This window comes from Rhinatrema bivittatum, chromosome 3 (assembly GCF_901001135.1).
Source record: "Rhinatrema bivittatum chromosome 3, aRhiBiv1.1, whole genome shotgun sequence".
Classification (NCBI taxonomy): domain Eukaryota; kingdom Metazoa; phylum Chordata; class Amphibia; order Gymnophiona; family Rhinatrematidae; genus Rhinatrema; species Rhinatrema bivittatum.
This window is the reverse complement of record NC_042617.1, coordinates 242,401,145-242,415,152: the sequence shown is the minus strand read 5'-3', so window position 1 is coordinate 242,415,152 and position 14,008 is coordinate 242,401,145.

The following is a 14,008-nucleotide window of genomic DNA, read 5'->3' as shown; positions in this document are numbered from 1 at the left end:
GCGCGCAAAGTTACGCCTGCTGAAAGCCAACAAAGGTAGGGGGGGGTTTAGATAGGGGGGGGTGGGTGGGTTAGGGAAGGGAAGGGAAGGTGCGGGGGAGGGCGAAGGAAAGTTCCCTCCGAGGCCGCTCCGATTTCAGAGCGGCCTTGGAGGGAACAGGCAGTGCGCGCTGGGCTCAGCGCGCGCAGGTTGCACAAATGTGCACCCCCTTGCGCGCGCCAACCCCGGATTTTATAAGATACGCACGGCTACGCGCGTATCTTATAAAATCCAGCGTACTTTTGTTCGCGCCTGGTGCGCGAACAAAAGTACGCGATCGCACACATTTTTAAAATCTACCCCTTAGAGGTAGTATAGTTAGGGTAGAGATAGTATAATAAAAAAAATATATATATACATTACAGTAATTTGATGTCAACTTCTAGTCGTAATTCCTGCGGAATAGAGTTCCATAGAAGGGCTCCAGCAATAGAGAGAGTTCTTTCTCTTACATTATTTAGGTGGGCAATTTTGGGGGAAGGAATTGTCAGCATCCCTGTTCCGGTTGATCTGGTGATTCTTGAGGGGGTGTGGAAGTGAAGTGAAGAAGTTAGCCATTCAATTTTTTCATTGTAAAGGGTTTTGTGAATTAGTGATAAGATTTTATGCTGGGCCCTGTATTTGACCGGCAGCCAATGAAGTTCTTTTAATATTGGGATGATATGTTTGGATCTTCTAGTACCTGTCAAGAGTCTAGCTGCAGAATTCTGCAGAAGTTGCAATGGTCTTGTGATATTTGCGGGAAGGCCTAAGAATAGTGAGTTATAGTAGTCTAATCTTGATAAGACAAGTGCCTGTAACACAGTTCTAAAGTCTTTTGGGAATTGGAGGAGTTTTAATCTTTTGAGTATGTTTAATTTGAAGTAACCATCGCTGGGCTCGGCGCGCGCAGGTTGCACAAATGTGCACCCCCTTGCGCGCGCCAACCCCGGATTTTATAAGATACGCACGGCTACGCGCGTATCTTATAAAATCCAGCGTACTTTTGTTCGCGCCTGGTGCGCGAACAAAAGTACACGATCGCACACATTTTAAAATCTACCCCTTAGAGGTAGTATAGTTAGGGTAGAGATAGTATAATAAAAAAAAATATATATATACATTACCCTGGCATAAAATCAGAAGTGTGAGATGTTATGCTAACAGCTCTTGGTAGGCTTGTTTAAAAAGCTAAGTTTTAATCCCCTTTTTAAATAATTTGATGTCAGCTTCTAGTCGTAATTCCTGCGGAATAGAGTTCCATAGAAGGGCTCCAGCAATAGAGAGAGTTCTTTCTCTTACATTATTTAGGTGGGCAATTTTGGGGGAAGGAATTGGCAGCATCCCTGTTCCGATTGATCTGGTGATTCTTGAGGGGGTGTGGAAGTAAAGTGAAGAGGTTAGCCATTCAATTTTTTCATTGTAAAGGGTTTTGTGAATTAGTGATAAGATTTTATGCTGGGCCCTGTATTTGACCGGCAGCCAATGAAGTTCTTTTAATATTGGGATGATATGTTTGGATCTTCTAGTACTATCAAGAGTCTAGCTGCGGAATTCTGCAGAAGTTGCAATAGTCTTGTGATATTTTTATTTTATTTTTTATTTAAAAAGTATTTATATACCGTTTTTTAAAAAAGAAATTTTATCAAAAACGGTTCACAGATTTAAAACCAAAAATAAAATAATCAAAATAAAATGGAATTTTTAAACTTTACATAAAAATTGGTAATAACTAGACAGAATGCTAGTATATAAGGTTATTAAAAATATAAAAAGTTTGGAACCATGGGCTTATTGTTTTGGGGGAAAAGGGGAAAAAGGGGGGGAAGGGGAACGGGAGGAGGAAGGGGAAGTGGGAGAAATAGAGCGTAAAAATTATATGAGATAAAGGGAAGAAGGGAGAAGGGTATGATAGTTGGAAACGTGTGAATGAGCAGGTATGTTGTAGTTATGTGTAGTATAAATGGGATTGTAATGGGTGTAACTATGTTTAAGAGGGTAATTTCGGTATTGATGATTAAGTTTAATTAGAAGACGTGTTGAATGCAAGTTGAAAAAGATATGTTTTGAGAGATTTTTTGAAATGTGCAGGGTTGGATATCGAGCGAAGATGGTTTGGTAAAGTGTTCCAAAGTGTTGGACCGGCTATTGAAAAGGCTCTTTTTCTAGTGAGGTCTAATCTGGCTTGTTTAGGAGAAGGGATATCTAGTAAATTTTGGTTAAGTGATCTTAAGTGTCGCGTCGGTTTGTATATGCGCAGTATTGAACAAAGCCAGGTAGAAGTATGATTATGGTTATGAATTAAACTATGGATAATAGAGAGAATTTTGTATTTTATTCTGAACTTTATGGGTAACCAGTGTAATGATTGTAGAATAGGGGTGATATGATGACGTAAAGATGTTCTGGTTAGTATCCGGGCTGCAGAGTTTTGGATCAGTTGAAGGGGGTATAGTGAAGAGTCTGACAATCCTAGGAAGAGAGCATTACAATAGTCTAAGCCAGAGAAGATTAAGGATTGAAGAATGGTTCTGTAATCTCGGTAAAATAGTAGAGGACGAAGATGTTTTAACAGACGTAGTTTGAAAAACGATTTTTTTGTAAGTGAGGATATGTGTTGTTTTAGAGAAAGATCTGAATTAATGTTTACACCTAGGCTTATAGCAGAGCGTGTTATGGGGATAGTAACATTATTAATTGTAAGATGTGATGGTGGACCTAATGAAGAATCAGAGATGGAAGTTAAGTATACGAGCTCAGTTTTTGCTGGATTCAGTTTTAATCGATTGTGGGAGAGCCAAGAGTTGATTGTAGATAAGTATAGAGAAACTAAAGATAGAGTGTCTGACCAGGATGATTTATATGGGACAAAAAATTGGATGTCGTCTGCATAAATTTTGAACTGAAGATTAAGAGAGGATAGAATGTAGCATAAAGGAAGTAGGTATATGTTGAACAGAATAGGAGAAAGAGATGAGCCCTGAGGAACGCCGGAATTAATGATATATGGGGAAGAGCAGTGCTGACTATAATTGACTTGTTGAGGTCGGTTGGAGAGGAAGGATGTAAACCAGTTCAAAACTGTACCTGTGATGCCTATGTTTTGAAGACCTGAAATGAGTATCTGATGATTAATGGTATCGAATGCTGCTGATATATCTAAGAAAACTATAATGTAGTCTGTATATGAGTCGAATGCACGGAAAAAAGTATCAAAAGAGGATAGAAGAAGTGTTTCTGTGGAATGACCTTTTCTAAATCCATGTTGATTAATATGAAGAATATTGTGCTCTGTAAGAAAATCGGTTAACTGATGGAGTACTACAGATTCTATTAGTTTGGCCAGGGAAGTAAGAGATGCTATAGGTCTGTAATTGTTGAGATCAGATGTATCTTTTGCTTTAGCTTTTAAGATTGGTAGTATAGAGGTCTTTTTTAAAGTGTGGGGGAATTCACCTGATTCTAGAGATTGATTAACTAGAAGAGTAAGAAAAGAGCAGGCTTCAAGTTTGAGAGCTTTGAAAAAGGCTCCAGAGCATGGATTATAAGGGGAGTTGGAGGGTTTTTGTTTGTTTATAATGGCTAGAATAGAAGTGTCTGAGGTAGGGGTGAATTCTGACCATGATTGACTGGGTACTTCATTTTTTTGAGTGGGATAAGGAAGGTTTGAGAATTCAGCAGAAATGTTAAGTACTTTAGTTTCAAAATGTTTAGCGATTTTATTACAGAAGTTGGTATAAAAGGCAACTTCCTCTGCTCATCCAGTGACTTGGCAATGTCCTTCCTCGCTGTCTAGTCTGCTTGCTTCAGTGAGTTCCCTGCGCTTGGACTCCAGTTCCTGTTCCGTCTTGGTGATCCTGGTTCCTGACTTCGGATTGGCTTACGGTGATTCTCTGGTTCCTGACTTCGGATTGGCAAGCGGTGATTCTCTGGTGCACGACTTCGGACTGGTGAGCGACGACCCTCTGGCACTCGACCTAGGACTCCTTCAAGACTTAGGTGGGCCCTAAGTCTTGAAGGAGTCCTAGGACTCCTTCAAGAACTTAGGTGGGCCCTTGGAGACTCTGTCTCCAAGGGCCCACCTAAGTTCCAGCAGCCCGGGTCCCTACGGGCTCCTTCTGGGAGGACCGCGGGCTTCCAGGGCGAAGCTCCAGTTGGCCTTTGCACCGTTGCTCTGACCTCCCTAGGTCCACCTAAGTCCCAGCGGTCGGGTCCCTACGGGCTCCTCCCGGGGGGACCGCAGACCACCAGTGGTGAAGACACAGCGCCTTATCTCATCTCTTCATCGCCTCCGTGTTTGCCTCAGTCTCCAGTGCCAAGAGTCAGCTGGTCCTGCCTCCTGTTCTGCCTCACCACCCGACGAGAGAACCTACGGACCCCCCAAAAGGTATACCATCCTCTCGCCGGCCAAGGGTCCAGACGCCTGAACATAACACTTCTAGGGAGATGGGGTAGTTTATGGCCACTTCTTGAATTTCAAGCTCTTTTGTCTTGCTTAATTTAGGTGAGATGTATAGAATTTCAGGTTCTTTTTAGTATTTAGAGAGAGATTCATTTGGGTTAATACCTTTTCAATGGCGAATTGGTATATGTCCCAGAGCTTAAGAGTTTGGTCAATGGACTTTTGGATCGGTATTAAAATTTGAATGTCATCGGCATAGATAAAATGTGTTAGACCGAGGTCTGATAGAATGCTGCATAAAGGGAGCATATAGATATTAAATAGTGTAGAGCAGGGGTCGGGAACCTTTTTGGATGAGAGAGCCATGAACGCCACATATTTTACAATGTAATTCTGTGAGAGCCATACTAACTACAACCCCCCACCCTCCTGACTCCCCCAAGACCTACCAAATTCATTTACTACAACCCCCTACTCTCCTGACGCCCCCAAGACCTGCCAAATTAATTTACTACAACCCCCCATCCTCCTAAACCCCTCCCCCCAAGACTTGCCAAAAGTCCCTGGTGATCCAGCAGGGGTCCAGGGCTCGCAGACAAATCTTTAATAAAAAAGTAAAAATCTAACAAAACCCCCCACCCTCCTGACGCCCCCCCAAGACCTCCAAAATTAATTTACTACAACCCCCACCCTCCTGACCCCCTCAAGACCTGCCAAAAGTCCCTGGTGGTCCAGCAGGGGTCCGGGAGTGATCTCCTGGACTTGGGCTGTCGGCTTCATCTCCCAAATTTCTCTCATCCGTTACATGTCACTTTAACTTCTCCCTTCCCCTATCTTCCCATCAGTGTTCTTTAAGGATATTACAATTCGTCCCTTCTCGTTCCCCTTTTACCCTCCCTGCCCTCCTTGCTCAAGGCACGCTACCTTTATTTTATTCTAATTTTAATTAATAATTTGTTTTTAGCTAGTTATCATCTAGCTATTTAGTCAAATTTATGTATTTAAGTTTATTTTAGTTATATTTTATTTTTATTTTATTTTTAACATGTTGTAAACCGTTTTGATAAAATTTTATTTTAAAAAACGGTATATAAATACCTTTAAATAAATAAATAAAAATAGTCAAAATGGCGCCGACGACCCTTTGCCCTCATTATGTCACTGGGGTCGACCAATGGCGGCGGTAGCCCCTGTGACATAGTAAGGGCAAAGGGCCGTTGACACCATTTTGATTACTGGCAGCCGACGGCCCTTTGCCCTTACTATGTCACAGGGGCTACCGCCGCCATTGGTCGACTCCAGTGACATAGTGAGGGCAAAGGGCCGTCTGTGCCATTTTGACTACTGGCAGCAGACAGCCCAAGTCCAGGAGATCGCTCCTGGACCCCCGCTGGACCACCAGGGACTTTTGGCAGGTCTTGGGGGGGTCAGGAAGGTGGGGGTTGTAGTAAATTAATTTTGGAGGTCTTGGGGGGCGTCAGGAGGGTGGGGGATTTTGTTAGATTTTTACTTTTTTATTAAATATTTGTCTGCGAGCCAGATGCAACCATCAAAAGAGCCATATCTGGCTCCCGAGCCATAGGTTCCTGTCCCCTGGTGTAGAGGATAGAGAGGATCCTTGGGGTACTCCGAAGTTGAGATCGATAGGATGTGGCTCTTTATCAAGAAATTTTACTTTGAAGGTTCTATTTGTTAGGTAATAGCTAAACCATTTGAGCGCTGAGTCTTTAATGCCTATTTTGTTTAGTCTATCAAGGAGGATGTTATGATTAACTGTATCAAAGGCTGCTGAGATGTCTAGCAAGATCAGGAAGTAAGATTGGTTATTATCAGTTCCTCTTAGGATGATATCTTGTAGTGAAGTTAAAAGGGTCTCTGTACTAAAGTATTTTCTAAATCCATGTTGTGCTGGGTACAGGGTACTATGTTTTTCCAGATAATCTGTTAGTTGATTATTAATTACTTTCTTGAGAATTTTTTATGTACAAGGTAAATTAGAAATGGGTCTTAGGTTTGAGAGATCATATGAGTTTGCTTGTGGTTTTTTGTGATTGGTTTTACTATTGCGGATTTTAAAGTGTGTGGGACATTAGCTTTGGTTATGGACAAGTTAATTATATCGGCAATAGGTTTAGATACTATATTGGTGATTGTTTTTAATAGTTTAGTTGGAATATGGTCAATTGGGTGGGCAGCTGGGTTCATTTTTTTAATTATACCTTTGACTTCAAGGGATGAAACTGTATCAAAGGAGGTTAAATGGTCCTTAGGATTGCTTGGTAGTACAATTTGGTTAGAGTTCAGGGGAGCTATGTTTATTATGTTTAAAGTGTTTTCTTTAAAATATTGAGCAATTGTATAGCAATTAGGAGAGTTGTTTGATATGGGAGTTTCAATAGGACTGGTCAGGTCTTTTACATCTGAGAATAGAGCTCTAGGGTTATATTGAAATGTATTTATTTTGTTAGGATAGAATTCTTTTTTTGCTTTATTGGTGGCTTCGTTGTATTTATGTAACAGATTTGTAGTTAGCTAGTGTTTCGGTGGAAGGAGAAACTCTCCAATGTCTCAACTTTTCTCAGTGTTGTTTTAAATATCCTTAATTCATTGTTGTACTATGGTGTGTGGTGTTTTTTGTTAATGGAAATATCTTTTTTAATAAGTGGGTAGCAATTATCAGCTACTCTTTTTTATTAAAGAGAACCATGAATTGATTGCGTTATCACTGTTTGATGTGTCTGTCATTCAGAGCTTTTGAGAGATGATCAGTTAGGGTATCTAGTTGACAAGGTTTCCTGTATTCAATTCTGCTCTTGGTTGCTGGGGGTGTTAAGGTTGTGTATTGGATGTTTATATCACAGGTAATTAATTTATGATCAGACCATGGGATTGGGGAAGTAGTAGGACTGAGAGTGGTGTTGAGATAAGAGTTGATGAATATTAAGTCTAGTGTGTGTCCTGCTTTGTGGGTTGATTGATTTACTATTTGATGAAAACCTAATGCTGACATTGAGTTTAAGAATGCATCACAGTTGTGGGATAATGGGTCTTTATCGACATGTAAGTTAAAGTCACCGAGTATGATGGTAGTTTTAGGTTAGTAACAAAAAACTCAATTAATTGAGAGACATTAAGTTCTAGTAAGCTTGGGGGTGCATAGATTAAACAAATTTGTAGCCACTTGGAATTTAAATGAGCTATTTCGAATTTGGGTGGAGAATTTATTTGTTGTATTCTTAGGAGGAGTTCCTTTTTTGACAGTATCATTATACTACCCCCTCTTTTGTTGAGCCTAGGAATAGATGTGATGTCATATTTATTTTTAGGTAATTCATTTAAAAGAACATAGATTATTTTAAACCAGGTTTCAGTGATTGCACATATATCAGGGTTGTTATCTGTGAGAAGGTCATTAAGGATAGGCATTTTTTTGACTAGGGATTGTGCATTTACCAATAGTAGGGAAATAAGTGAAAGACTAACAGGCCAATTCAGTAAAGTCTACGGGAGAGCGGACGAACGCCCGCTGTCCCGGCGCGCGCGATTCAGAATTTAAATTAGGTGGTGCAGTAGAAACAGGCAAAAGGAGGTGCTAGGGACACGCTAGTGTCCCTAGCACCTCCTTTTAACCCGGAGTGGCATCTGTCAGCGGGTTTGACAGCTGACGCTCAATTTTGCCGGCGTCGGTTCTCGAGCCCGCTGACAACCACGGGCTCGGAAACCGGACGCCGGCAAAATTGAGCGTCCGGTTTTCGGCCCGACAGCCGCCGGCCCATTTTAAATTTTTTTTTCTTTTTAACTTTTTCTACTCTTCAGGACCTCCGACTTAATATCGCCATGATATTAAGTCGGAGGGTGCACAGAAAAGCAGTTTTTACTGCTTTTCTGTGCACTTTCCTGGTGCCGGCAGAAACTAGCGCCTACCTTTGGGTAGGCGCTAATTTCTTAAAGTAAAATGTGCGGCTTGGCTGCACATTTTACTTACTGTATTGCGCGGGCATACCTAATAGGGCCATCAACATGCATTTGCATGTTGGGGGCGCTATTAGGTGCCGCGGGTTGGACGAGCGTTTTCCTCCCCTTACTGAATAAGGGGTAAGGAAAAATGCGCGTCCAAGGGCAGGTACTGTATTGGCCTGTAAGTAATTTATTTTTGGGAATTAAGGGGAAAGAAATTAGATGTCTACGTGGCTTTGGAATTTTTTTCGTAACTGTAATGCCTCTGTATCGCTCCATGGTGAGACCGCACCTTGAATACTGTGTACAATTCTGGTCGCCGCATCTCAAAAAAGATATAATTGCGATGGAGAAGGTACAGAGAAGGGCTACCAAAATGATAAGGGGAATGGAACAACTCCCCTATGAGGAAAGACTAAAGAGATTAGGACTTTTTAGCTTGGAGAAGAGACGACTGAGGGGGGATATGATAGAGGTGTTTAAAATCATGAGAGGTCTAGAACGGGTAGATGTGAATCGGTTATTTACTCTTTCGGATAGTAGAAAGACTAGGGGGCACTCCATGAAGTTAGCATGGGGCACATTTAAAACTAATCGGAGAAAGTTCTTTTTTACTCAACGCACAATTAAACTCTGGAATTTGTTGCCAGAGAATGTGGTTCGTGCGGTTAGTATAGCTGTGTTTAAAAAAGGATTGGATAAGTTCTTGGAGGAGAAGTCCATTACCTGCTATTAAGTTCACTTAGAGAATAGTCACTGCCATTAGCAATGGTTACATGGAATTGACTTAGTTTTTGGGTACTTGCCAGGTTCTTATGGCCTGGATTGGCCACTGTTGGAAACAGGATGCTGGGCTTGATGGACCCTTGGTCTGACCCATTATGGCATTTTCTTATGTTCTTATGTTCTTAACTATTTTTTATTTTTGTCTATTGAGGGAGATGATGGAATCCATGTTGTTGTTTAGCATAGTCTATAGTTTAATTTAGAGGAATAAAATAAGGGGTAACGCACAGTGTGTTTAGGAATTTTAAGGGGAAACCAAGGGGCATGCCTCTTGGTCGTGCCCCTTAGGCATGCGAAACAGGCGCGCGGTGCTTTTCAACCCTCACTGAGTCGTCGATGCTCCTACGTCAGCGTCGACATCTGTGAGGGGGGGGGGGGGGGAGCACTGCGGGACTTCCGGGATCAGGGCCTGTGGAGAGCAGGAGGAGACAAAAGAGAAAAGTGCTACCGTATCATGTGGAGGTGTAGGTAAGTTTAAAAGTTTTACCAGGAGCTGGGAGGTAAGTTTAAAAGTTTGTATTGGCCAACCAATTTCTCAGCCATAGCTGACGTCTAGCCGCTATTACCGCAGCCACCCCTCTAGCCGAAATGAGGACCAAATTGCAGCCTGCATCTACCTAAGAGGTGACTGCTGATTCAATCACTGCCCTGGTATTCACACCAGATTCATCGACCTCCTGAGAGAGAAGCAAACAAGAGCAAGCCACCAGGGAACAACAATAAGCGATCTGCAAATTCATTGCCATTGCTTCAAAAGCCTGTTTAAGAATAGCCTCAATTCTCCTATCCTGTACATCCTTCAAGGCCACTCCCCTTCTACAGGGATAGTTGTCCACTTGGTAATGGCACACACAAACACATCCACCTTTGGAAAATGCAATTGTTCTCTTGCAGCTGGATTCAGGGCATATAGTCCTTCAAAGTCTCGTCCCCCTTTAAAATTAGCTTCCGGGGCACCCCATTCAGGATCAATCCAATCTTAAAAGGCCTCCATAATAGGGAAGAAACCAGAGGCTTTACGCAAAGAAATCAAAATGCGATCTTTCTTTGGCTCAGACATGGATTCAGCCCCTGGAACTCCCAGCATCTTCAATGTCTGGGAAATCAGAGCCAGTAACTCATCTCTATGAAATAAACATAACATAGTTCTCTACTGCTCCAGTCCCAGAGGAATTTCCCCATCCTGCAGGGAGGAAGGATCGGCGTCATCATCCGTGCCATCAGGGTCCCTATCAGGGAGGCCCACAGCAGACCTAGGCTGCTGTGGGCCTAGGTCCGCTGTGGGCAGACATCGGACCGCACCCACTGTGCTACCTTCCCCTGCTGACGAACCAGTTAGGGGAGTCCCAAAATCAGGCGTCACTTCTGACAGTTCTTTATCCATTCCTGCACCAGGCTGGGAAGAACCAGGCTGGGAAGAACCAGGCTTAGTAAAATCAGATGGAGGCAGTTCTCCCTTAACGTCCAAACAGCACTGACACAAGTTAGAGGGAACGCCAGGCTGGAGTGCCTGAATATGGCAAGCAACACATAGGGCAAGGCGCTTAGGTTTCTTTGCTATGGGTGCCATCAGTCTGTCAATAAGCCCTAGCAGGCATATGACTACAGTGTGCTCAGCTGAGTTTGCGCTGCAAAAACTAGGAGCTTAAAATGTAGGAGTTCAACACTGTGCCTTAATAAGGCCACAAACTGAGCTCCCACCAGGATGCTCAGATAGTACACACAAATAAGTATGTGTGTGTGCGGGCACAACTGAGCGCCCAGATAGGCGCTCCTATGCGCCTACTAGGTGCTCAACTAGGCGTACAACTAGGTACATAACCTGGACGCACAAGGGGACACACAGCTGGGTGCACAAGCATGAACTGAAGAGGGAGATCTGCTGCACAGAAAAACACATGAAAGCACTGCTGTGGCCTACCACAAAGCGAACAAGACAAGCCTGAGAGTGGGGCCTAGCCAAAAAAATTGCTCAACCCGCCCAGCTGCCCACGTTCCCTAAGCTCCCCCAGAGGCGGGAATGTCTGTCAGAACAGTGTGTTGAGCACGGAGACCAGGGGGGAAGGGGAGGAATCCCTACTAAACTACCCTTCTTCAGTCTCTCTCTTTTTTTTTTTTTAATTACCCTCTACCTGAGTTCAGCTCGTCCTGGCTGAGTACAAGGTCAGTCTCCGGCTGCGGGGATTTATTTTTTTTTTTTTTTACAGCTAAGTCCATGCCAATCCGGACCAAGGCACTCATTTGAGGGAAGGACCCAAAGAAATCACCTCAGGAATTCTCAACTGAGGGAGGGAGACTAACAGGAGAGTGGGGTGAATAAATTTTCCTTCTCTTATCCTTTAAAAATTGTAAGCAATCCCCACTAGGGAGAAGCAAGTCCACCATCTGCTGGAGATGGAGAATACTGGCGGGCTGATGACACGTGATGTCAAGTTTGCTCCATCTCCATCTGCTGGTAGAGGTGCATAACCCACTGGTTCTGGATTCACCTGACTGAATGCTAAGAAACCATTTTTGATATGGTCCAGAAAGCAAGCACCTGTTTAACAACCACCCTATGCATCCCACAAGAAGAGAAGCACAGAATGAGTACCCATTTTGCCCTTGCTACCATTCTAGTATTAGAGCTGAGTTTACCATGTCCCTTTTAGAGAGTCATCAGATTAAGGGTTAACAGTACAAGGGCTAACAGGTTTTGGGCATGTCCAGTTCAAAAAGAGCTGTTACTACTTTAACTTGGGCACTAATGAAAACTGCTGACAGTCAATCTTGCACACAGCTTTTTGGGAATCTTGCATAATCTGGAGGACCAACATCAATTTGGTTGGTGAAATGCCCAGTAACAGCAATGGCAACTGTATCAGGGGGATGTGGGTGAGATAGTAGGGATTTTCAGAGGAGTTGTTAGAGAGAACAATGATATAGTGTTAGAACTGCATAGATTAATAATTTGCACTTAGCTGCAGTAGAACAAAAAAGTGGGTAAAGACTGAGATTAGGAACTTAGTCTGTGGGAAAGTACTGTGGTCTGGCTACAAGGAGTAGCCTGTCAGAAAAGCTTTCCCCAGGAAGAGAACTATTAATCAATTGATTGCCTGTTATTGCTTTTCATACTATAATCTATTACTGCATAAATTAAGATAGTTTGGATCATGTGTTTTTCTCTTCCTTTTCGGCTTGTGATTAGCCAAGGTGTGATTCTGAGGGGAGAAGCGCCTTGAAGGTTTAGCTGCAACAGGCAACCTCTGTGATATACAATTCAGCAGGGCAGCTGAACACCCTCCAGCAGAGAAGTCAGTTCAATGATATATTATAAATTTCTTATTAAGGGGCTTTCTCCAGTGGTTGAGACCATAACATAACAATGAGACAGCTGCTCTGGGCGCAAACTCCAGCTCTCTTCTTTCTGCTACTCCATAGGAATAGGCAACTTCAGTCCTCATATGCTGCCAGCTAGTCAGGTTTTCAAGATATCCAAAACTCTAGCTCCTTCTTTCTGCTACTCCATAGGAATAGGCAACTTTAGTCCTCATATGCTGCCAGCTAGTCAGGTTTTCAAGATATCCAAAATGAATATTCATGACATGCATTTGCATGTACTGCCTCTACTGCATACAAATACATCTCACGTTATGGGAGTCTCTGTTTAGTGGACCCTTGGGCTGACCTGCTGGAGACTGGGAAAGGTGGTCACTGTCTCTAATGAATAGCAGGCCGGGAGGCAGATGTTCAGGCAGGACGTAGATGCTCTTCACCCTAGAAGCTGGTACTCCCCCAGGAGGAGCCCGTAGGAGCCCAACCGCTGGGACTTAGGTGGCTTCACCCTGGAAGCCGAAGCTCCCCCGGGAGGATCCCGTAGGGGCCAGGCCGCTGGGACTTAGGCGGGTTGTGGATCAGGACAGGTAACTGGAACCAGACTAGGACAGTAGCAATACTGTAACTGGGCTCGGGTTCTGGAACCAGGCAGGAACTGTAGCAAGTCTTGGGTACTGGAACCAGGCAGGAATTGTAGCAGGATTCAGGTACTGGAACCAGGCAGGAACTGTAGCAGGATTGAGGTACTGGAACCAGGCAAGAACTGTAGTAGGATTTGGGTACTGGAACTGAAGGAGTTAAATTTTATGGACAATCGTTGAATGAGAAAACTGAAACCTTCTACTTAACAACGCCAGCAGTGAAACGCATTGAAACGCACTGCCATCTTGAATGTACTAACATTTGAAACGCAATGGCATGCACTACGTAATTACGCACTTACATACTGACATTCAGTGGAACGTACCACCATTTTGTAATAATAATTTGTATTGTATTAATACGATTGCTGCTATAAAATGTCTAACATATCACGTCAATTAAATGACGAGAACAATGGTCTGATTATAAGCTACACCTACTTGAAAGAATGTATAAAAGTCCACTCCCCAAGGGGAGTGGCATGCAGTTGTACTAAGCCTTTGTCTTAGCTGCATCTTGCTGGCAATAAAAGTCTATCTTTACGGATCAGTTGTCTGGACCTTCTTTCTGACTTTTAGAGACGGTTTCAGAACCGGGCAGGAACTGTAGCAGGATTCGGGTACTGGAACCAGGCAGGAACTGTAGCAGGATTCGGGTACTGGAACCAGGCAGGTATTATAGCAGGCAAGCAGGAACCAAGCAGGTACTATAGCAGGCAAGCAGGAATCAACCAGGTACTGTAGCAGGCAGGCAGGAACCAAGCAGGTACTGTAGCAGGAACGGAGCAACGAAGCAAGGAGAGTCACTCCGGGGCACAGCGCAACAGGAAACCGGGAGGCTAACCCGTTGCAAGGCAAAGACTGGATGGCCGCGGCTGTTGCAGTCTGA